Source organism: Canis aureus, chromosome 22 (genome assembly GCF_053574225.1).
Source record: "Canis aureus isolate CA01 chromosome 22, VMU_Caureus_v.1.0, whole genome shotgun sequence".
NCBI lineage: Eukaryota > Metazoa > Chordata > Mammalia > Carnivora > Canidae > Canis > Canis aureus.
The window spans coordinates 3,797,169-3,819,672 of record NC_135632.1 but is presented as its reverse complement, the minus strand read 5'-3'; the positions used below and the strand labels follow the sequence as shown (position 1 = coordinate 3,819,672).

General features: G+C 38.5%; 1 protein-coding gene across 3 annotated transcripts in view; it reads left to right on the top strand.

The window, feature by feature from the left end:
• LOC144293670 (uncharacterized) overlaps positions 1-22,504 on the top strand; it is a 370,284-nt gene that overhangs the window by 318,302 nt on the left and 29,478 nt on the right. Inside the window, exon 9 of one of the 3 annotated variants that reach the window (XM_077864645.1) lies at positions 14,656-14,724. The exons of the other annotated variants lie outside the window; for them this stretch is intronic. The gene's annotated coding sequence lies outside the window, so the exon portion shown is untranslated. The remainder of the gene's footprint in view (positions 1-14,655; positions 14,725-22,504) is intronic. 3 annotated transcript variants of the gene reach the window in all.

The window sequence follows — 22,504 nt, the reverse complement described above, 5'->3', positions numbered from 1 at the left end:
CCTGGCACTGTGGGGATGGAGTGTGCCCCAGCAAGAGAGCAATATTTGTGGTCCAGTAGAACGTGTCTATGCTGAGCTATGAAGTTTTGCCGTAGAAGTCTAGCATATAGCACGCTAAAGCAGACACATTTAGTGATGTAGAAATATGCAATGTCTTTCTTAGAATGTTGGCAGTAAAAAAAAAAAAAAAATAGAAAGAAGGAAAAAAATGTTGGCAGTAGTCTTGGATTATTTGTTTGAAATCATTCCCCTTTACTCAAGAGCTATCAGCCTTTGTAAGATCTCAAGAGGTGCTCGGAACTTAAAACTCATTAATAGCCCGGGAGATAAGGCTCCACTTGGTGTGTTTACTCAGATTTTGTTCCCCATCAACATTTTGAGATATTAAATAAAGATAAGGCATATTCATATGTGAAAGGAGGGTTCGAACTTGACCTCTTTGCTGAGTCATGAAAGCACTATGATTTTGGAAAGTCCCTCTCCTAAAACAAAGAGTGTTCACATCTTGGACTCATCCCAACCAGTCGATTCTTGCTTCCTCTGTTTGTTCCTCAAGGAGGCTCTTGGCAGAAATGGTGGGCACTGTACTTTAGAGTTAGGAAGTCGTTGCACAATCTTCTTCACCTTGATTTCTCACAACTAAATCACAGGGGGAAAGCAAGTGCTGCTGTGTTTGTTGATGTTATTTCTCGTTGTTGTTGTTGTTGTTGTTAGCTCTACTGTACAAATGGAGAAACTCAGACAGTTAAGTGATCTGACCGAGATTACATGACTCTAAGTAGAGAAACCATGCCTGGCACCAAAGTCTTTTTGTAAATACTATAAATGTAATATAGTACAATAAGTACTATATACTGTAAACACTATGTAATCCCCTCTTTAAGATAATAAACAGTGACAGTTGTACTGGCTCAGGAGGGTCAGTTTGCATTCAATCTCTGCCAAAATAACAGTTCAGCAAATTACATACGAATAGCGTCCACAGCTTCCACACTGATGGGTTCGAGCATTCCTACAAAACCTGCCTGGTGCTGGAGTTGGAAGAAGTTGCTTCTCAACATTTTGTTAAAGTAAGAGAGACCGTCCGGAAATACTTATCCACTTCTTTCCCACTCAGCTTAGTGTGTAAGCAGAGTTAGGGATGAAAAAGGATGATGCCCTTAATTAAATCTTCATTTCTTTCATTCACTCATTTCACTGTTTCAGTCAAATAATATTAAGTGCTTATGGCATCCAGCATGTCTAATATGCCAGGTTCCTAATGGTCACCCTAGTGGGGAGAAGAGCAGGTAAATCAGGGAGGACAGTGCAGCAAGGTTAGTACTGGGATTGAGATACCCAGGGCAGGAAAGGCAGAAAGAGGAGGCTCATTTGAATCAGCTTGGGGTGGTTGGTCAGGAAAAACCTTGCGGAATAGATACCATTGTGATATATTGCATTTGATTGCTTCAAAATGTTTTTTGTAAAAAAAAGAAGTTGAAAAAAAAAAAAAAAAAAAAGCAACCAACCCAGAAAACCTCTAGCCCTAATCTAGTCAGCTACTAGTGTGCCTGAGGGTAAATCCTGTATGTGGCAGGTGGTCACAGCAGGACACGGAGGTCAGTGGTGGTTGGAGGGCAAGGCAAAGCTTAGCCATTGATAGTCATCTCTGCTAGCTCCATAATCCACCCCCTCACAATCTTTTAAGTTGAAATACAGGCAGAGGGAATACCTGGCAAGAGGCTGAGAGAAGCTAATGGCATCTCAGGATAATAAATAGGATCTGGGATTTGGGAGACTAAACGCCAGGTATGGTTCCCTTCCTCAACTTTTTCTAATGATCCACGACAAAGGAAGAAAGAACAGAAAATGTGCTACTGTTTGGACTGACACATTTGCTCTAGCATTTCTTTTATTTAGTTCCTTAAATCTCTTTACACATGATTTCCTTCTCTTGGCCCACATCCAATATTTTAAAAGCACCACTATCTAGATGGAACCCAGTCTTGGAACTCCACCCAATCTCATTCAATCCCCATAACCTGAGCAGCACACTGAGCAACATCGTTTTAAAATGCTGCTTCTGCAGTTGGAGGGAAGGCCCTCTACTCCATCTTCTTGATGTCTTCACAATCTCCTTCAAGTGCCAAGTCACTGGTCATATGTCCCTCGTTAGAGAAACTTCTGGACTATATTCACTGAACTCTTCATTTTTACTTTTGGACCAACTGGAGGAGCTAATATCTGATATCCAAGATCCTTTGGAACTGTTACCTGATACATAAATCCTTGAATTCTTCCCTGAAGTATGTTACCACATAAAGACTGTAATAATTTTTCTAATTACTTGGATATGGCTGTCTTGGCAGAGTTTCCTTTGGTTCCCTTTGAAGCCACTGCTGGTCACCGATTCAGCATGTGTTTATAGATGACTTGTGTGTGCCCAGCACTGCGTATACAAGGGTGGCCCTCCAGAAGCTTTCAGTTTGGTGAAGAATACAGACAGGTGAACAGACTTCCGCAATACACTCAACTTCATCGGTCTAGAGGTGGCTTCAAAAGATTAATTGATGATACAGATTATTAAACATAGGCATAGTCCAAGGTATTTTTCATCTAGGCCACAAAACTTGCTTGTGAGTACTCTTGAGAGCACTTCCTGAGGTTTTCCTTGTACTTCTAGAAAAGATAGCAAGGATTTTAGTAATACCTTATAATGGATATTTCTATCTGTACTGAAGTAGAATTATAATTAATCATGTAAGGAAGAAAATCCTGAATAGGATCTTTGGAAAAAGAAATTTTATTTCTTGGGACGCCTGGGTGACTCAGCAGTTGAGCATCTATCTGCCTTTGGCTCAGGTCATGATCCTGGGGTCCTGGGATCGAGTCCCACATCCTGCTCCCTGCATGAAGCCTGCTTCTCCCTCTGCCTGGGTCTCTGCCTCTCTCTCTCATCATAAATAAATAATTTTTTTTTTTTTAAAAAAGAAGAAATTTTATTTCATAATAAAAATAGATGGTATAAGGAACAGGCACTCCATGTTGAAAGCGATTGATGAAAGAAACACCAACATGCTTATTTTAGATGGTTGTAAAGCAAAGGAAAAGACTGTTCTAAAAAAGACTAAAAGTCTATGTTGCATAGATGAGCCAGGTCAATCATTATGTGAATTTACCTAGCTTCTACTTTTATGTTTTCCTTCTTGTGGTAGGGAGCCTCAATGATCCCTGCCTCTTGGTATTCATTAACTCTGCTGACTTTTTTCTTATCACTTATCACAATATGACATATATTTTGTGTTTATCTAATTGATTTTAAAGCTTGTTTTTGTTTTTGTTTTGGCCCACCTTGCAGTGGGATACAGGCTTTAAAAGAGCAAGGACTCAGTCTATTTGCTTGTATTCTGTATCCTCAGGAGTTAGAACACTGCCTGGCAAGCAGGGGTATTCAGAAGACATTTCTTGAAAGGAATGAATGAGTGAATAAGTGAATGAGTAAAACAAAGCAAGGTCATATGTCCCCAATATATTTAACATAAAGTTCTAAAGTAAGTCATTCTTCTGGTGGAACTCCTCCGGGGTAACTGCATCCTTTGACTCCAGTACAAGCACAACAGGAACAGATTTATCCTTGCCTCTGAGAGAAGTTAACGCTCCTTCGTATCTTCAAATGAACCAAGGGTTTTCACACCAGCTACTCTGGACACACATTCTCTTTTTAATTTGATTTTTCCAAAGAAAATACTACTGAAGATTAAGGAACAGCTGCCACTCTCCCCCCACCACCGCATTCCAGCGCGCTCACATTATTGCTTTGACGTTTTGCTGAAGAATCTGTGGTGAGGTTCACAGGCCAAGCCCGTGTTACAACTCCCCCGCCCCGTTGGCATCTGGAAAGCTTCCAGACCCACAGCTGAGAAAAACAGAACTTGGAGGCAAAGGAGAAGAAGCAAAGTTGCCCAGTTATGTTTGTCCGTCATGTGTGGCTTTGTTTTGCGATAACAGCTTGGAATCCTGGGTTGGGTTTGAAAAGTGATTTGTGAATAATTTCATGGGAAGTGAAGCTAAACCATAGCAAGCAGTGTTAAATGGTCTTCCCGGTGTAGACTGAAAATTGATTCGGGATTGCTGAACTTCCAAAAATGGCTTGAAATCATTAAGATCAAGTAATACGTATCTGTGTGTGAGAGAGGTGAAATTAAATTATTAAATATTGTAGCTATTGTTCTTCACAATGGCCCTGAATTCCCTTTGTGGATTCAACTGGCTCAAGAGATGCTTAAGACTAAAGATTGTCGCCTCAGCAGTAGAGGTAGACTTGGGGGGGGGGGGGGGCAGGGGGGACAGTGAGGGGAACTCAATCCAAGCAGAAGGAATCTCGGATGTTGGCTAGGAATTCCGGAATGCAAAGACACTTACTTGTTAGATGGCATGGGGGTGCAGTTGTGAGGGCTGGACCACTTTATCACTGTGAGGAAGACCAGCCTGAGGAAGAAGCCAATGCATGAGGAAGAACAGAGCTAAATATAATAGAAAATTGGAGGTGGAGTCCTCTACAAATGGACCCGAAGCATGCTCTATCTCCAAACCTTTTGAGCTCTGTGAGCTAATATATTCCCTTAAATGACGTAGCCACTTTGATATGGACTTTTCATAAGTTGAAACAAAAATAGCCAACTGATAAAGGCCGGATCTATTACCGGGGAGGCTGAGAGTAGTGTCTTTACCCTGGATATCCAAAGATGGGCAGCGAAGAACCTACAATTTGCTGAGTGTCTGTTACTCCCCAGTTACCTTACACTGTCCTTAAATTTAATGTCTAAAACAGTCCAACGAGAAGAGGGGATATTATCCCATTTGTCCAATCAGCCAGCAAGGTGAGCAAGCCAGAATTGAACCCCGGGACCACCTGCCTCTAAGATCTGATGATACCCTCAGCATGGCCTGCTGCGCCACCTGTCCTCACACTACACTGTTTTAGTTGACTGGGAGGGGAGCCCACGCCATGTCACGGCATGAGAAGAAAGACACTGACACTATTTCTATGAAAATCAGGCCTCATGCTCATAAGACAAGGGTTTGAGTACAGTATCGGAGGGCTCACAGACCTCTGTGAAAACCGTCAGGCATCTCTCCCAATTTTAAAAATCTAGTGTATCCTTTGTAGAACCACGGGCAATGTTAAGTTAAAGAAGCGACACGATCTGATTTGCATTCTGCAGACTTTATTCTGGTGGCTTCCAGAGGACACAAGAGGGGATGGTGGTGGCAGGTAGGAAACTGTGTTAGCAGTCCAGGGCAGAAGTGCCTGTGGCTGGCTGTGAGGGCCAAAGAGCAGAGGACAGCCCATGAGAGGGCAGAGAAGTGTGCAATGGGCAGGATGAGAGCGAAGCAGACAGGTGAGTTGGGGTGGCTCCGGAAGCCTTATCTTAGGCGGCTTGTCAGAGGGAGGGGGCAGAGAAATGTTTTAGGTGTAAGAAAAAGGCATCTGAGAAGATGGAGAATCATGAAGGACTGTCGGCCGAGGGAAAGTTGAAGAGCATGCCTGCTTTTTCTCAAGAGACTATTTCAATTTTTATGTCATCTGCATTTCCCAGGTCATACTGGCCTGGCCCCAAACATAGGAATGGAAAGGAGAAACAAACACTAATTTTCTGGGCCGGCTTTCTTTTAATGCACAGGACACTGCCCATGTAGATGGGAGCCAATCTCTTCCTTTTTCTGGCCTAACTGCTAAGGTAATGCTGGGGAGCCGCCGTGCGCACCCCAGCCTCAGTGGGTCTTGCATCCAGCTCCCTCCCCCACGGCTCGTCCATGTGCTGCTTCTCTCGGTGCTGTCGTCTCTTCTCAGGGACCCAGGGACCCCAAGTGGGTAAAGGACCCTCCCACATCCCCAGGTGATTCATTCAAGGAGGTAAATTTCTTTTTTTTTTCTTTTGTCTGCTCTTTTCTAAGATTTTATTTATTTATTTCAAAGAGAGAGAGAGAGAGAGAATGAGAGGGAGGGAGTATCTGAAGCAGACTCCACACTGAGCACAGCGCCCAGCGTGGGGCTCCGTCCCCCAACCCCGAGACCATGACCTGAGTCGAAACCAAGAGCTGGACGCTTACCCGACTGCTCCACGCAGGTGCCCCAAAGAGGTAAATTTCTTTAAAGTCATTTTTATCTTATAGGGTCGCCTGTCCTTTCGGCTGCCTGCCCTTTCCCACCTCTCTTCCACTCCTCCCCAGCAAGGAGACACTCCGCTGTATTCAAAGTTGCCATATGGCCTGTATGTCTGATCAAAGAATTAGCTTGCGTACCTCAAATTTCTTTCCTTCCGATGTCTCCTGACCCCTCCTGCAAGTTGGCCAGTGGAACGCCATTCTGTTGGGTTCCCCTAGAAATCAGTGTCAGGGGTAAAACCCCGGAGGGAAAGCCTTTTGTGTTGACATCCTGCTATATATCCTGATGTGACTCAGTGATAAAAAACACGAGGTGGAGAAACACTGTTTGATGTCGTTAGCTGGTTGTTGGCACAGAATTACGTTTTTGAAAATTCCAGTGTACAACTTTTTTCCCCCCAACACAGCAGCATGAGCCGCAGAAGGATTGTGTTGATTCGTTGTCTGTATGTTTGTTATATGACTAGTTCACTAGCATCCCAAGGAACCAAATCATACGTGGAGAATAGAAACCCAACACATCTTGGCCCTTGGCTGTAAGCGAGGGTCGAGGACTTTGCTGCTCCTTGCTCCCCGCCAGCTTGCCAACAGCACCCCAGCGTCTGTGGTTTCACAGGCCACACTTGCCATTGCTGCAGGGTGCACTGTGCGCAGAGTCTCCTTCCTAGGACATCACTACAGCACTAATTTGCTTTGATGGGGGGAAAAGAAAAAGCACACTGAAAATCCAAAACCCAAAGAAAGGAAGTTTTGCAAGAACAGCAAGATGCCAAATTCATAATTAGAATCAGGCTCCAAACTCCCATTTGGAACTGTCCTTTTAATCCCTGCCCTAAGCTCCCTCAAAACCTATCACTATGGAGTATTTTGCAACTTCGCATCAGACTCTTGAGTCTCCAGCACCAAGAGCAGGGATGGAGAGTCAGAGACCTCAATCTTGAGGCCATTTCACAAAACAAGCAGAAAAAAAAAAAAAAAATGAAGACCCAGTAGCATTACACAGCCAGCCAAAGGTGCCTTGGAGCAGTCAGCAGTGGAGAGGAAGTTTCTGGAGGAAATGCTCAAAGCCAACTGTGAGTGGGATAGAGACTGAGGCACGTGTGGCCGCCAGTGATGCAGCCCCAATGCCCAGATGGCCTGTTAGCTGCTCTGCAGACTCCATCCCCGGGGCACCCGGGTGGCCGTGCGTGGGTCAGGACAGGGACAGCTGCGACACCTCTGCATCTGACTACGCCTGGGCCCGGAGGGCTGACTTTGAAGTTCAGGAGCCTACACGACTACTACAAAGCATTAAGGGACGCACTTGTCCCTCTGGGTTTATTGAGATATAACTGTAGCACGTGAAGTTTAAAGTGTACAGGATGACATTTGATGCACGTAGACATCGCAAAATCATTACCAGAACAAGGTTCATCAACACGCCCATCACCTCATAGCTACACAGGTGTGTGTGTGTGTGCGTGTGTGTGTGTGGTGAGACCTTTTAAGATAGACTCTCTTAGCACCTACGACACAGCTACAGTCCTCATGCTGTACCTTATATTCCCAGGACTGATTCGTCCTCAAAATCAAGGTGTGAACTCTTTTTCCACCTTCAGTCACTTCCCCCGGTCCAGCCCCAACAACCCCAATCCACTCTCCACTTCTATTAAGTTTGATTTCTTCAGATCCCACATGTCATTGAGATTCATACGGTGTTTGTCTTTCTCCGTCTTATTTCACTTGCCGTAACACCCTCCAGTTTTGTCTGTGTTGCTACAAAATGGAAGGATTTCCTTCTTTTTTATGGATGAATAGTTCTGTGTGTGTATGTGCGTGTGTGAGTGTGTGTGTGTGTGTGTGTGCCCGCGCACGCACCACAGCTTCCTTATCCATTTATCTCTCCATGGACTCAGGTGGTCTCCATGTCTTGGTTATTGTGAATAATGCTGCAGTGAACATTAGGGGGCAGATACTTTTTTTTGAGACGGTGATTTTTTAAAAGATATTTATTTATTTATTTATTTAGGAGGGAGAGAAAGAAAGAGCACAGAGGGAGAAGGAGAAGCAGACTCCTCACTGAGCAGGGAGCTCAATGCGGGGCTCGATCCCAGGACCCCGAGATCATGACCTGAGCCCAAGGCAGATGCCTAACGGTCAGAGCTACTCAGGTGCCCCAAACAGTGATTTAATTTCCCATATTACCTTATTTACTTTGACCTCCGTTAATTGACCTCAGCAATGATTATAGTTTTCTGGATAGAGGTCTTAGACATCATTTGTGAGATTTATTCCTAAATATTCATGTTTGTATGCTCTTATGAAAGCACTGTTGTTCAAATGTAACTGTTTGCTGCTACTACTAAAAATACAATTCACTTTTTGCTGATATTGACCTTCTGTCTACCAAACTTGTAAAACTCACTTATCAGTTTTAATAATTTAGTTATAGATTTGTTTGGGTTGTCTATAGATAACATCCCACCACCTAAAATTCTGAACTTTTTATCTTTGTTTCTTTTTCTTACTTTATCATACTGATGAGGTCTTCCAGTACAGCATTGAATGATTTAAGGGATTTTTGTCAAATTTCATTCTCTGAAATGTAAATTTCACCTGTTTAGGAAAGACACTGTTTTTGAATTTTCCTTTTCAAAAAATTATAGTTGAGCTACAGCAGTTCTATTACTCAAGAAACTGAATACAGATATGTGGGGGTTCTGTAGAGCAATCAATTTAAGTGAAATGATATAAGCATAAGCTCTTCTAGGGAGTGGACGGATTATGTAAATAACCTGTATGTCCAGAAATGTAGGGAAGATAAAGCATGCTTTAATCATGGCACTGCTGGATTTACGTGGCATTTATTTTCCATGAGAAATTCACAGATCTTTAATACTGCATTTATCTTTATCACATCCTTTGAATAGTCAAGCACAAATTGACATTATTATATTCCACTTGGGAATGAATACGAAGCCCAGAAACACTGACATTTTCTAAGCTAGCAGCAGAGGCAGCATAGAACACAGGACTCCTGGATCTCAGAAAATTAGCCTTTCCTTTCCTAAATTCTCTTTTGATGCAGCATCAAGATTTTTTTTTCCCTTAAATATTTGAGATACTTACCTTTGTCCCTGAACCCGCCAAGTCAGCCTTAACTACGAGGATGATGAGATAAGGAGATCTTCAAAGAAGCTATACCAACAACTGCTGCAGCATTGTTTCTGGAAGATGTCTTACCCATAGTGACTGCCATCGGTGTGCCCAGGGAATTGAAAAGGCCTGAGAGGCAGCTGAAGGATCTTTGTAGAGTGTGCCAAGGCCATTTTCAGATTGGAGCTGTGCCATTTTGCTTTATGTTTAGTGCTTTTTAGATGCTGTTTAAGGAATCTTTCCTTGTTCTGAGTTTAAGGTGATGTAGATATTCTCCTGGACTGTCTTTTGGAAACTTCAACTTTCACAACTAGATAAATAAGCCGCCTGACTTGATACTTTAGTTTGAGGTAGGAGTGAAGTCCCAATTTTCCCAATGTCGATATTTTCATTGACCTAGTAGTTTTATTGTGGAAACTGTCATTTCTCCATCGGTGTTTGAGTGTCTGTGCGTGTATCGGTTCTTTTGTCTCCTTATCCTAAATCCTTGGGGTATATTAATATTTCACTGTTTTAATTACGGTTGCTTTTAAGTAAGTCTTACTGTACTGTAGTGCAAGTCTGGAGAGGATCTGAGGAACAAGCTCTGTCTATGCTAGGATTCCGGACACTGCTCGGGACCTGGTCCTGGCTTGGGTGCAGTGGGGTGAATGGGAGAGAGACAGGCACAAACACCTTTCTCAGGGATCCATCAGTATCTCAGCTTTCTTTGCTTCTCCTCTGATTCATTTTCTTTCCCAGCCAAGAGACAATCTGGTCTCCAGAATGGAAAACTGGTCCTCTTTGATCATATATCCTTTCCAAATCCGCTTTTTATGTTCTGAGTTCTTCCCTGCATTCTCTGGAGAGACGGACTGTTGAAATGGAAAAGCCCCCAAATTTACTTCTGTTTTCTGTTGCATTATCCCTTCCCTGGGGTAATGAATTACTATGACTCCGTTGTTGGCAGAGCAAAAATTTTAAGAAATGTTGAGAGGAAAAATCTTAAATCTTATCTCAAAATATTATCTTACCCAATTTTCCTAGAGTTCAAAAGAGAAATATGGGTCAAAGATAAACATTGGGAAATCATGAGCAAACTGATAATGCGTTAGAGGAAAATGCTGGGAAACATAATAACATAATATAAATATGTTATGATAAATAACATTAACTAAAATGAATTAATCCATCTTATTTGAAAGTTTGTTGATAGCTATAGCTTGATCATCAATGGCCCCGGAAACTTTTCAATCCAGCAGGTTAAAATAACTATGACATGGCTGTCTTCAATGAACCAAATCAACCACTTAGTGGTTATTACAGAACTCACCCCTCCTGCCCTAGAGCCTAAATTAGTAGGGGCTACAAGTGGTTTTGTATGAATACTTGGTGATTTCCTAGTTAGAAGTCCTGTTAGAGACAAATTATCTAAGATTGATAATATGCATTGTTTTAAAGTGTATTTAAATAAATTAAAAATGGAAAAAAATAAGAAAAAATATGCTTTTAAAATATGATTGATATTCCCATTGATGGTATACATGCAGTCAAATTAATAGTTTTTATAATTTCATAATTCTTAAATAATTACTTTTTAAGCAAATCCATGAAATTAATTAATTCCCTTATGCAGGATTTTCTTGAAAACCAACAAAAGTGAAAAGCTATATTTAAAGCCTAGGGAATTATTAATTTGCCATGTTCTTCCCATCAAAAGTACTTGCGATGTTTTCTAGTACTAATCCCCATCACAGACAAACCTACATAGCACCATCTCTATGCTGGTGATTCCACTGTGTATATTTGGGCCTTCAGTTTATAGATCTAACTCTTTATTGACTATCCTTAATAGATCATCTACTCAAGCGCTTAGATCTAAATACCATTCTTGAGTCCTCTCCTTTCTTTCACCTCTCACATCCAGAAAATTACCAAAGCTTCTTGATTTAGCCTTTAATGTTCTTGAATCTCTTTTTTTCTCTCCTTACCCACAATCACCACCCTGTCAGGTTATTGACAGAAAGACCTGAAAAACTACAAAAAATATTGTTTCTTTCACTCTTGTCATCCTCTATCATTCATTCACTTTGTAGTCAACAAAGTCTTTCTTAATTGCAAATCTGACCACTCTTCTCCCTTGTTTAAAAAGTTTTAATTGCATTTTATTACAACCCTTTGCCAAAACAACAACCCTTTTCAGGCCATCCCAAACAGGATTATGTATATTTATGAATTACCCTTCTTAGGATCAATTGTAATTTAATTTTCTCTCTTCCTTTCTGTAAGGGAAGAAACTGTGTCTTTCTTGTTTATTATTGCATCCCCAATGCTTAGGGCATAAACTCAAATTTTTGTTAGGTCAATAACAGGCTAAACAAATAGATTGTGTTTTGCACAGCCAATGCTTGGGGAGTTAGAAGGTGAACCTTTTTCCCCTTGATGCAGTAACTATAGTTGAAGTATGTTGTCATAACGGATAATAATTCACTGAGTGAACGTGACCTCTGATGGTCAACTAAGAAAATGAACCATGACTTAAATTCGATGATGTATGTATTAAAATATAGATAACATCACTTTCTGAAAATAGTTGTAAAACTCATAAATCCTTTGCTTTATCAATACAATAACAGGGCGACCCTAATCTTGCATAAGCTCAGTGACTAGAGTCTTCCTGAAGCTTGTCCACCTTGTTGGTTCCAGAATTCTCCATTTACTATGAGCTTTAACTCTTTTGCCAAAAAAGCTTCCAATTAGCAAAGGCTTTTTCACTTTACTAACACTTAGTCTCTCTAAATTTATTGTAAAGAGAAGCCTCATTTTTTTACTCATGAGGCTGACAAGGAATCACACCTATATCATGCATCTGCTCACCAGCAACATGAATATTTGTAGTTGTGTATCTTTCACTAAGAGTATAGTTTATATCCATCTGGACTTTTCTCGGTCTTTATATTTGGAAGTAAATTGCTTCAAGCTTTTTTCTCCTACAGTCAGATCACTGGCTCAGCTGAGAGTCATATAAAATAGCTATTTTGTCTGTTTTCTCAGCAGCCATCGTTAGCAAGGTCAGGTGCTTTTCTTTCTTTTGATAAAAATTCTTCTTTGAGGGCTGGGAAATACATGTCCGAGCTACAACAGAGCATAATTTTGAAAACATATCAAAAGAACAAAAACTTCTTAAGAAACAGATATAAAGCAATTTCTTCATAAATAGTCATTTCAGAACCTCAGCTTTCGGTGAGATAAATTTCCAGCCTCAAAAAAATGCAATATCAGCGCCACTTTAGATACAAATAAACCGAGCCTCAGAAAAGGTACCTGAACATAAGGCTTGATGAGCAACCATGACCTCTATTTCCTCGGAAATCCTACCGTGACCACTGTGGCCATGTGGGACTTGCACTTATAGATCCTCTTCATAAATGAGTCTTGGCTCGGTAAAATGTCATCAGTATAAATGTCATTACCTAGAAATAAATATCCATTTTTTAAATGAATCCATAACTTTTTAATCATAGAAATATGGGTCATATCCTTCATGAAAAAAAAAAAAAAAGAATGGGGGTGGGGGAGGGGAAACCAAGCAGGAAAAACAAAAGTTTAAATGAGCAAGACTTGGAGATGGAGTTAAAATAAGGGAAGAACAGAGGTTAAAGGAGAGAATGATTGGGGGCCCCAAGTGGAGGAGGGGAGACTGAAGAGGAGCCCGCTCAAGAAAGACCCTCAGGGAGGGGAAAGAGGCTTGTGACTCATGAGAGCAGGTGCCGCTTGCCCCGCCCACTGCTTTTGTTCTTTCTTAGGCTCTTTCCTGCTCTGCTTTCTGCCCTCTGGTTTCTATTTAAATTCAGTTGCTTCCTTTATTCACAGTGTTCATCCTGGATATAACTATTTCTCTGTTATCAGCATCTGTGTTGCTTCAGATGGTGCTTCCTTGTGTCCTTGAAGCATTTCCTGAGGTATGACTCCAACTGTTCGGATTCCAGGTGTCATCAGTACCAACCATTAATCAAACGTGTACATCCTCGTCTCCCACAGAGGACTGGGCTGGCTGTTTATGGTTCTGTCTGGATGGATTCACTCTAATGACGAGGTAGAGCTTTAATTGCTCCCAAAATGTACAATCATACCTTACACATTCTACAGAATAGAAAACCATTTCTAAATAAGAGAATCACAGATTTCTTTATCTATGCACCTAGCTTGTTATCAGAGCACTAGCACATTAGCAAATCTTTAGGGAGATTGAATGAGTTGCCTTAGAAATTTAAGAGTATTTTCAAAGCATTTCTGTTAACTCTCCATTTTCATAATTGGCTTCAGAGTCGCTTGACTATTTATAGTTTTCAACTTTCTTGCTTTGTATCTGTCTCTGTGCCTGCCTTTTCTTTGTATATCAGCTACTAATTTTAAGAGTAAGCTTTCTTATCATCACATATGTAACGAGAGCCATGAGGGACACATTTAGACAACAGCTGCTCAATCATTGTACAGCAAGACCAAGATAGCCACTGTGAACAATCAGGGTAGAAGCAGCTTTATTTTGTTTGTGATATTTCAAACAAAAATAGGTCTGCCTATTTTAACACTGTTTGGGGTATCTTGATTGTCATGCTCACTAGAGCTAAGGACTTTCAGAACCAGGGCCATTGTTGATCTGTCTTGGTATCCTATAATATATCTATTATAGCACAAGACTTCACACACAATTGGTGAGTAATTAAATTTCATTGAATGGAAATATACTTTGCCAAGTAAAAGAAAACAAAATCAATGAGACTGAAATGCATTTAGTTGCCTTTCCATATTACACACTTGCTTTAGTATTCAGCCCAGAATGATTTCTCACAAATAGAGCAATTCATAATTGAGAAGAAATTAATAATATTAAAAGCATTTAGTAAAAAAAAAAAAAAAACTCCCTTAGAAAAGAGAACATGCAATCAATGTTGCTCCACTTGCTTAAAACACAAGTCTGCACCAAAAGACTTTTGAGATATGAGTACACTGGGTTTCCTTTGAAGCACAAAAAGGTAATAGAAATTTTCTGTTCTGTTCAGGAGTTTTTAAATGATACGGTGCAGTTTCTGTTCTAGAATGTGTATTTGTGACTCATGTTGACTCTTCACTCAGGTTACTTATAAGTTGCTTATTTTTTATATGTGGAAAAAAGAAGCAAAACAAAAATAATAAACCACATACACAAATGATTGATCAGACTTTCCAACACCAAATAGTTTGAGAACTTCAGTGATAAATGTTTCTTTGCTTTATTTATACTACACAGGAAAATTGTATTTCTCTCCTGCTATGAACATTCTGCTGATGTAAAAAAAGCCCTTCCTTCTTAGAATTGAGGAGACTTAAACCAATAATTCTTTTTGGTTTCAGAATCACTAAATTATTTACCAGAATACCAGCACCACATAGGAAGAGGAAGAGTTTCAGAAAAGGCAAGGAGTGAGTTTTGTCCAATTGGTCACCTGTGTTCAGTTAATGTAAAACTTCAGTTTATAAGTAGTGCATTCTTTTTATTCACCATTTTGAATGATTGCACATTATTACAAAATCAGCTACAAATCAAGCTATTTCTATTTGTTTAGATCATATCTAATGAATACCTGGACTCTACCAACTAATTGTAGTATTTCTGAAAGCATCCCTTGTTTTCTCTTCCCGAGATAAAAAGACTCTCTCTGATATCTACAAAGAGAATACTTCTCTATGGTATCTGATTCTTATCACTGACCATCAGCATTTTGAGTGTTGATTTGATATATGCTAGATGTTTTTTATGCTCAGAATGGAATTTTTAATAAATTGTTTTTGTTGCAAATGGATGTATTAAGATGGTGTAGATATGAATATAACAATGAGTTTCAAGTAAAGAGTAAATTGGGTTTGACTAAAGATGATCATTTTTCCATTGTGATTTAAAACTCCTAGTGTTCTTGAACTTGTCCAGATAGGAAAATTTTTAAATAGCTTTTTTTTTTCATTTTTCATTTTCATATATTCTCCTTAGCCTACTTATATTGAGAACAAAAATCAAAGCTTTATTAACAATTAGATAGCTGTATTTTCCATCCCATTGTCTTGGGATTATATTTTAATTTTGTAATTGTAATATTTAAGTTTAGTCTATTTTAGTGAGAATATTGTTATCTAAGGGAGCAAGCTCATAAAGATCTATGTATGGCAATTTCTTTTTTTTTTTTTTTTTTTGTATGGCAATTTCTTAATGTTTGCAATCTAAGGCAGAAGTTGGTAAACTTTGTAAGGACCATGTGCTAATACCTTTTCCATTTTTAAAGGATGTTAAAAAAAAGAATCAGATGCAACCAAGATCTCTTAAGTGGCCCACAAAGCCAAGTATATTTACTATCAGCCCCCGGTACAAAAGAATGTTTGCAGACCCCTGATCTGCACATAAGCACTGCCTTTTGGATAATGGTTGAAATATATCTCCAAATTTGTCCTAGAGTCATAGTATCTCAATATGAGGAAATACCGTCAGAGTAATTGACTCTTATTCATTAGTCAGACACATCCTCCTGACAAGTGGACAAATTCTATTAGAATTACAGGTTGTGCTATTTATATCATTGAAAACAAGATGAAAGCTACAGTATCTATACCATTAAGTACTATCACTAAAATCTTTCAGTTCACCAAGAAATAGACCTTACATATTACAAAGGAAGCACGATAATGGAAGTAATGTATTATATCACGTAACACTTCATTCCTTCTAAGACATTCAGACTGGACTATCTGCAGTGAGTGGTCCTCAAGCAGAATTAGAATTAGAATTAGACTCTGAATGCACACCTCTTTCCCTTCATTTAGCCATCCGTTGCCTATAGCAAAATTCAATTATTTACCTTAGGTCACCTTTCTGAGGAGCCTGAATGCAACTTTTCATCTTTTGCCATACTCTCCTGATGGTTGGTCATTATGAATTAATCACAGTTGTCAGTTAACACATGATAGTTCTTTACCACCTTGGTACCTGAAAACTTATGCGCAGTGGAGGGGGAAGGGAAGTTGAAGGGGATGTCTCAGGTGGCTTGGATGAAGGAAAAAATCAGAGCATAGGGATATCTCTAGAGGAAGGAAGAAAAGGAGATAGTATCTTTCAGTGAAATGAATTAAAGTCTCCTTTTTTTGGTATAACTGGCAAATATTTCAGAGTTATGCTTTAAGAATAGGATAGGTATCTAACAAATGGCTGCATTACTTTAAGTTTCTGAAAGGTAGGATATGGATCAGAAAAAGTTTCAAAACTTAAAAGATGAGACCAGCAATGAGAGGAAGGAGGAACAGAAATTACAAAGACAAATCTGAAGGATGCATGTATGTATATATTTATACCCCAAAGATTAGCCTTAATAAAAAGAACAAGTTGTTTCAAGAATAATGCATCTAGTATCCAGTGTAGCTCTTTAAGAAGATAGAAATCCAGATTGTTCATCAGTATCACAGAAACATTAGGATGCAGTAAAGTTAGAATAGAAAATCAAAAGTACCCAAAGGTGTCAGCCACCTACACAGGGAAATATCATCAACCTTCCTGAGTGAAGCAGTTTAGAAGAGCTGACTCTCTTTATTAGAGAGAATGGTCAGTGTTTAATAATGAATACATAGATCACCTCATGATTCTCTTAAATAAATATTTTAATTTAGAGCATTTATCATAATTTAGAACTGGATTGAGAAATATCCAGCTTTGGAAATGGCATATTTCAGGGCCCTGTCATAAACTGAATGATTGTAGAGGTAGAAATGCCCTCAGTGACAATCTAGTCCTGCCTCCCAAGGTCGTAGTTGAAGACCAAAGCTCAAGGGATAGAGACAGAATCCCAGCATCGCCACCCAGTCCCGCTGACTCAACATTGTTTCTATTACACCCTGTGGCCACCGAATCACGGAGATATACAGACTCTCCCACCCCCACCCCCACCCCTACCCCCAGCCCCTGCCACCATACACACACACACACACACACACACACACACACACACACATCCCAGAGCCCTTGAGGCTATCAACTAGTATTCAGAACTTACTGACTGCTGCCTAAAATAAGACTATCCTTCACCCACAAGTGAGTTTAAAAACATATTTAGTTTTATATCTACCACATAATAAATGCTATGGTAGCTGCTATAGGATGCTATAAATAGAGAAAACAAGCCATCTTAATATAAAATCTACCTTGGTCTTGCTGTAGAATAAATGAAACAATTTAGGAATGACAATGACAAAATACGACGATGCTCCATTGTTTTTTAGTATCGACGTCTTGCAGATTTTCCCAACTCCTTTCAAACATAGATTTATAAAACTCTAAAGAGAAAGCCATGAAAAGAAGAAAACATTTGCCTATGACCAATACTCAATATAAACAAAAAGATGAAAACAATTCTGAGATCAATTGTGTTGGATACCAATGTGTTGTCATCACAATCTATACCATAGGAGTATAGGACTAAGTTCTGTTCATCCCATGGTTACCCAGAAATTTGACCAACCATAGGAAATTGCCTTCCAATCTTATTTCTGAGGTGAACATAAAAAGGCATGGCTACCAAAGATAGGTATTTATGGGAAAGAAGGTGTTGATTTTTAAAGAAGGCTAAAGGGTTAGAAAGTTCTTGCTGAAGAAAATGAACTCCAGTCCTATTACCTTGAGTAATCTATCATTGCTACATCTAAAAAGTGATATGAGAAATAAAATAAATACAAGGTAATAAAACATACATTGGTCATATAAGAGAGACAGTGATAATCCAATGACAACTGAGTCCTTATAATAACTATGAATAGTCTTGAGTTCTTAAAAAACCCAAACATCATTAGATAGGTCTATGTGACACTTAAAAACATGATCATTTGTGATGTTAAGATTAATAAGTAACGACAGCAAAAAAAATAAAAAATAAAAAACCCAGTGATTGGCACCCAAATATAGATATCCCAGTCTATAATATTGACAAAGCAGCTCAAACAAAGCAAGTCCATTTAAAACACACTACATTGCAGCAAAACAAGTTAGATAAATTATTGCAATTATTTTTCAAAATAGGCTACCAAGCATAAAGTAAAAATACAATTGCTTAAAATTCACTGAGAGATAAATTCCTCACTCCTGTAAGGCTAATTGTAGTAAACTTGCTTCCTTAGATCTTTACGCCCCACTAGATTTTATGTTTATATTCCTAGCTTTCAGCTGAGTTATCACAGAGATTCTATAGAATGGGTTTGTTTTCGTGCTTGGAGATTCTTGGGGTGGCTCTTTAAGAACCATGAATTTGAAAATGTGTTCTTCAAGTTGCTGTGGAAGATTCTTATTGGGCCGTTAGAAGGGGGAAAAATTAAACCATTTGTCTAAATGAATGAAACAATTTTTCTATTCTAGAAAATTGTTGGCCCTATAAGAAAAAAAAATCAAGAAATCTTTTGTAACCCCCCAAACTCTAAAAATCTAGAGGAAACTACACTATTTTGTGTAAAGTGGGACTAACAATACAAATCAGGGTGAGACTAGCATTTAAAATTTTTATTTGCACCATTCAGACAAGTTGAAAACTTTAGAAAATAATACTCACCAGGCATCTGATTCATGTCTGTTTCTAAAATGTACCAACAGCAACAGTGTGACATGTGATCAGAACTGGAAAAAGTCTTCAAGGCAGCAGGGTGGACATAGCTAGTCCTGTTATTTACTGTTGGCAGAAAACCAACCTAATGATGTCTTTTAAAAAGTACGTGTAAACTGAGAAAACAAGGTCAGATGAAGAAAACAGAAGAACAAAGCCCAACATTGTGTCTTAAAATAAGTATCAATTGAAAGTCTTCTTTATGTTTTAGGAATGAAGAAATGTATATATATATATATATATATATATATATATACACACACACACACACACACACACACAAATAATGGATTGGGAATAAAAAGTGCTACAGATACTCCTATGATGAACACAGGGAAAAGAAAATACAGAAAACGTTGTGGCAGAGACACTATACTATGTTCACAAAAATCATTTTTTTTTCTTGGGCATTGGCTTTCCCATATATTTCCAGCTTCTTTTATTGTTGCCTAAGGTTACGTGAGTTGTGATTAATGAAATGTAGACAGAATGATAAATGCCACTTTTGGGCATAACTACTACTAAAAGCAGTCTCCTAACAATTCTCTGTGCTGTCTCTCTTCCTGGTCTACAATAAGATACAGAAAACACATAGAGCACTGGAAGGGCCTAGAGCAGCACTGCTTCCTTCACTGAGAAAGTCTGGCTATGAACAATATATTGACCGAATTAAACACTGTGATAAGTAATGCAGTTGATTTATATGTTGCTATAAGCTCCTTATTTTGTTGCTGGCAGATAACAATTTGTAGATTGCTTCACAAAGGGTAGGGTTATAGTGCCCTAAGGAAGTGAAAGGAAGTTGGATCCCTGAATCATTCGAGCAGATTACCAGACTAGTCATAGCCACATTGGACTGTTGAAAGAACAAGAAATAAACTTTATTGTTTCAGTTAAGCCACTACCATTATTGATTTTTGTAAGCACTTACACAATCTCGATTAATGTAGATTGGTAGAAAAAAGACTGACAAAATAGGCAATATTTTCAGGTGATCTTAAAATGTTGACAAACTTTTAAAAATTTTTATTCATTTATTCATGAGAGACACACACACAGAGAGGCAGAGACACAGGCAGAGGGAGAAGCAGGCTCCATGCAGGGAGCCTGACTCAGGACCCGATTCCGGGTCCCCAGGATCAGGCCCTGGGCCAAAGGCGGCACTCAACCGCTGAGCCACCCGGGTTGCCCCAAATGTTGACAAACTTGAATGCATTCCACAAAACAGAAATTGTGAGCAGATTGTATATTTAATCACACACAATAATCTAGTAATTAGGGGCACCTGGGTGGCTCAGTGGTTGAGCATCTGCCTTCGGCTCAGGGCATGATCCTGGGGTCCAGGGATCCAGTCCCACATCTGGCACCCCACAGGGAGCCTGCTTCTCCCTCTGCCTGTGTCTCTACCTCTCTCTGTCTCTGTGTCTTTCATGAATAAGTAAATAAAATATTTTAAAAAAACAACTAGTAATTAACAAGATGTTTTTAATAAGCAAATTAAATAAAAGGTAAAGATATCATTTTTTATGACTCTTTAGCCAAAGAGGAAATTTAAAACTGTAAATATCTGCGCCAACATTAAGATTGATATCTATCAAAACTCAGGAGATTGAGTACAAAGCTATTCTGAAGTGCATTTATAGCCTTTAATGAAATATATAAAGAACTGAAGGAGTTAGAAAAACAAGCATACAAAGAAGGAAAGCGAGAGGGATAAAGCAACATAAATAAAAGGAGAATATAATATAATGCATTTTTAAAAGAAAAGCTGTAAACTTAAATAATAAATCTAGGAATCAGAGTTTTATGGTAAAACAATAGTAAAGGCAGTATAATAGACCCCTACAGAAGTCTAATCAAGAAAAAAGAAAGAAAGAAAAATCTCTACAAAGACATAAAATGCAGAAGGAAATATTAAGAAATTATTTAATTTGGTGAAAAATATATACTACCAGCATTAACTCAAAAAGAATTGTATCTGACTAGAAAAATACTCATGGGCATATACAAGTTGTTAAACTATAACCTCTACAGATATGTACAGGGAAACATTATATATTGTTTGATTTTTTAATTTACTAATTCAGAAATACGGGTATCCACTTATTATTGAAATAAATAAAAATATATATTCTTTCTAAATTATCAGTGAAGAAATTGAAACAAATAACAATTATATATCAAAGGAAATAGCAGTGAAAAATATTAGAGGTCAACCTGTTAAGCATAAAATAAGATGACAAAAGACCCATGCCATAATGATAGCAAATACTCAAATAATGTATGTTCATATCAGTTAGGATTTGAAAAATGGACCATATTATGTCTGTAAGAGGCACACTCGGTTTTGACTTGGGGTCTTTAAAGGTATTTAAATATCTACCAAACAAATGCAATACAAAGAAAGAAGGGCTCAGAGTATTAGAATAAGTTAAGTTTAAATTTAAGGTTTTATTTTTTTTATTTTTAAAAAAAATTTTTTTAATTTAAGGTTTTAAACATAAATTGCACATATGCGGTAACTTTTCACTAAGAAAGCATTCAATAAAATATACTAATAAAGCATAAAACAAAAGCTGTTGAAAACACAAGGAGAAATGGACACAGATATAATAATACTGTTAAGGAAATTTCATAGAATTCTCAGCCTAGCAAATCAAGTGTGAAGTTATAAAATTGAATTGGAGAAGCTTACCAAACTTGATTAAATAAACTGATATTAATATACAGAGATTTCCTCTTTGTTTTAAATAGTCCATGTGTCATTTACGAAAACTGACCATAGTAGCCCACAATGAAGCAGTTAAGTTTTATAAATAGAGAAATTACAGGTGCTTTGTTTGCTCCCAGTACTGTTCTGCTTAGAACTAAATGTGTTAACACTGACTTAATACTGAACCTTTCTGATAACAACACATAGAAATGCTGAATTAAACCAAAATTTGAAATATATGGAACAGTCCAAAAGAAAGAAAGGAATATCCTCAAGTGATAGAAGCCAAGTAAACTGAAAATAGGTAATATAAGCTCAGGGATTGTCACCAAAGTAAAGAGATACTTGGACATGGACATAAGACCTAATGTCAGAGCCTGGAGTTTCAATGTCCAATAGGAATAAGAGATATGGCCTTGGGTTCCCAAATGGGAAAGTGGTAACATTGAGATTTTTTTTCTAAAGACTTCAGAAAAAGGGTAATTTTTAAAAAAATCTCTAACCACTGAAACATGGAAGCTACAGGGTTCTAGGTAGAATAGAAAGTAAAAATTATTGCATCACAAGTTGGTGGGGAGTTGAAATTTGTATCAGCTGAATGTCGAGGAATCCCCAAGCTGATAAATCAATATATAAACTCCTCTCAGTTTATTTCCTGGTAAGTTAATGCAAAATATTCTCTGGAGAGAAATTACAGTTCAAATGTTATGAGTTTGCTAAAGGAAAAACTGTCTCTACCGAAGATGAGCATGCCACAAAAAATTCCCCATGAACAAGAGTCAGCAGAAACAAATAGGAGGGTTAGCATCCCTTGAACTTAGGACGTAAAACCATATTCTGAGGGCCTCAAAAGGAAGAATGTTTA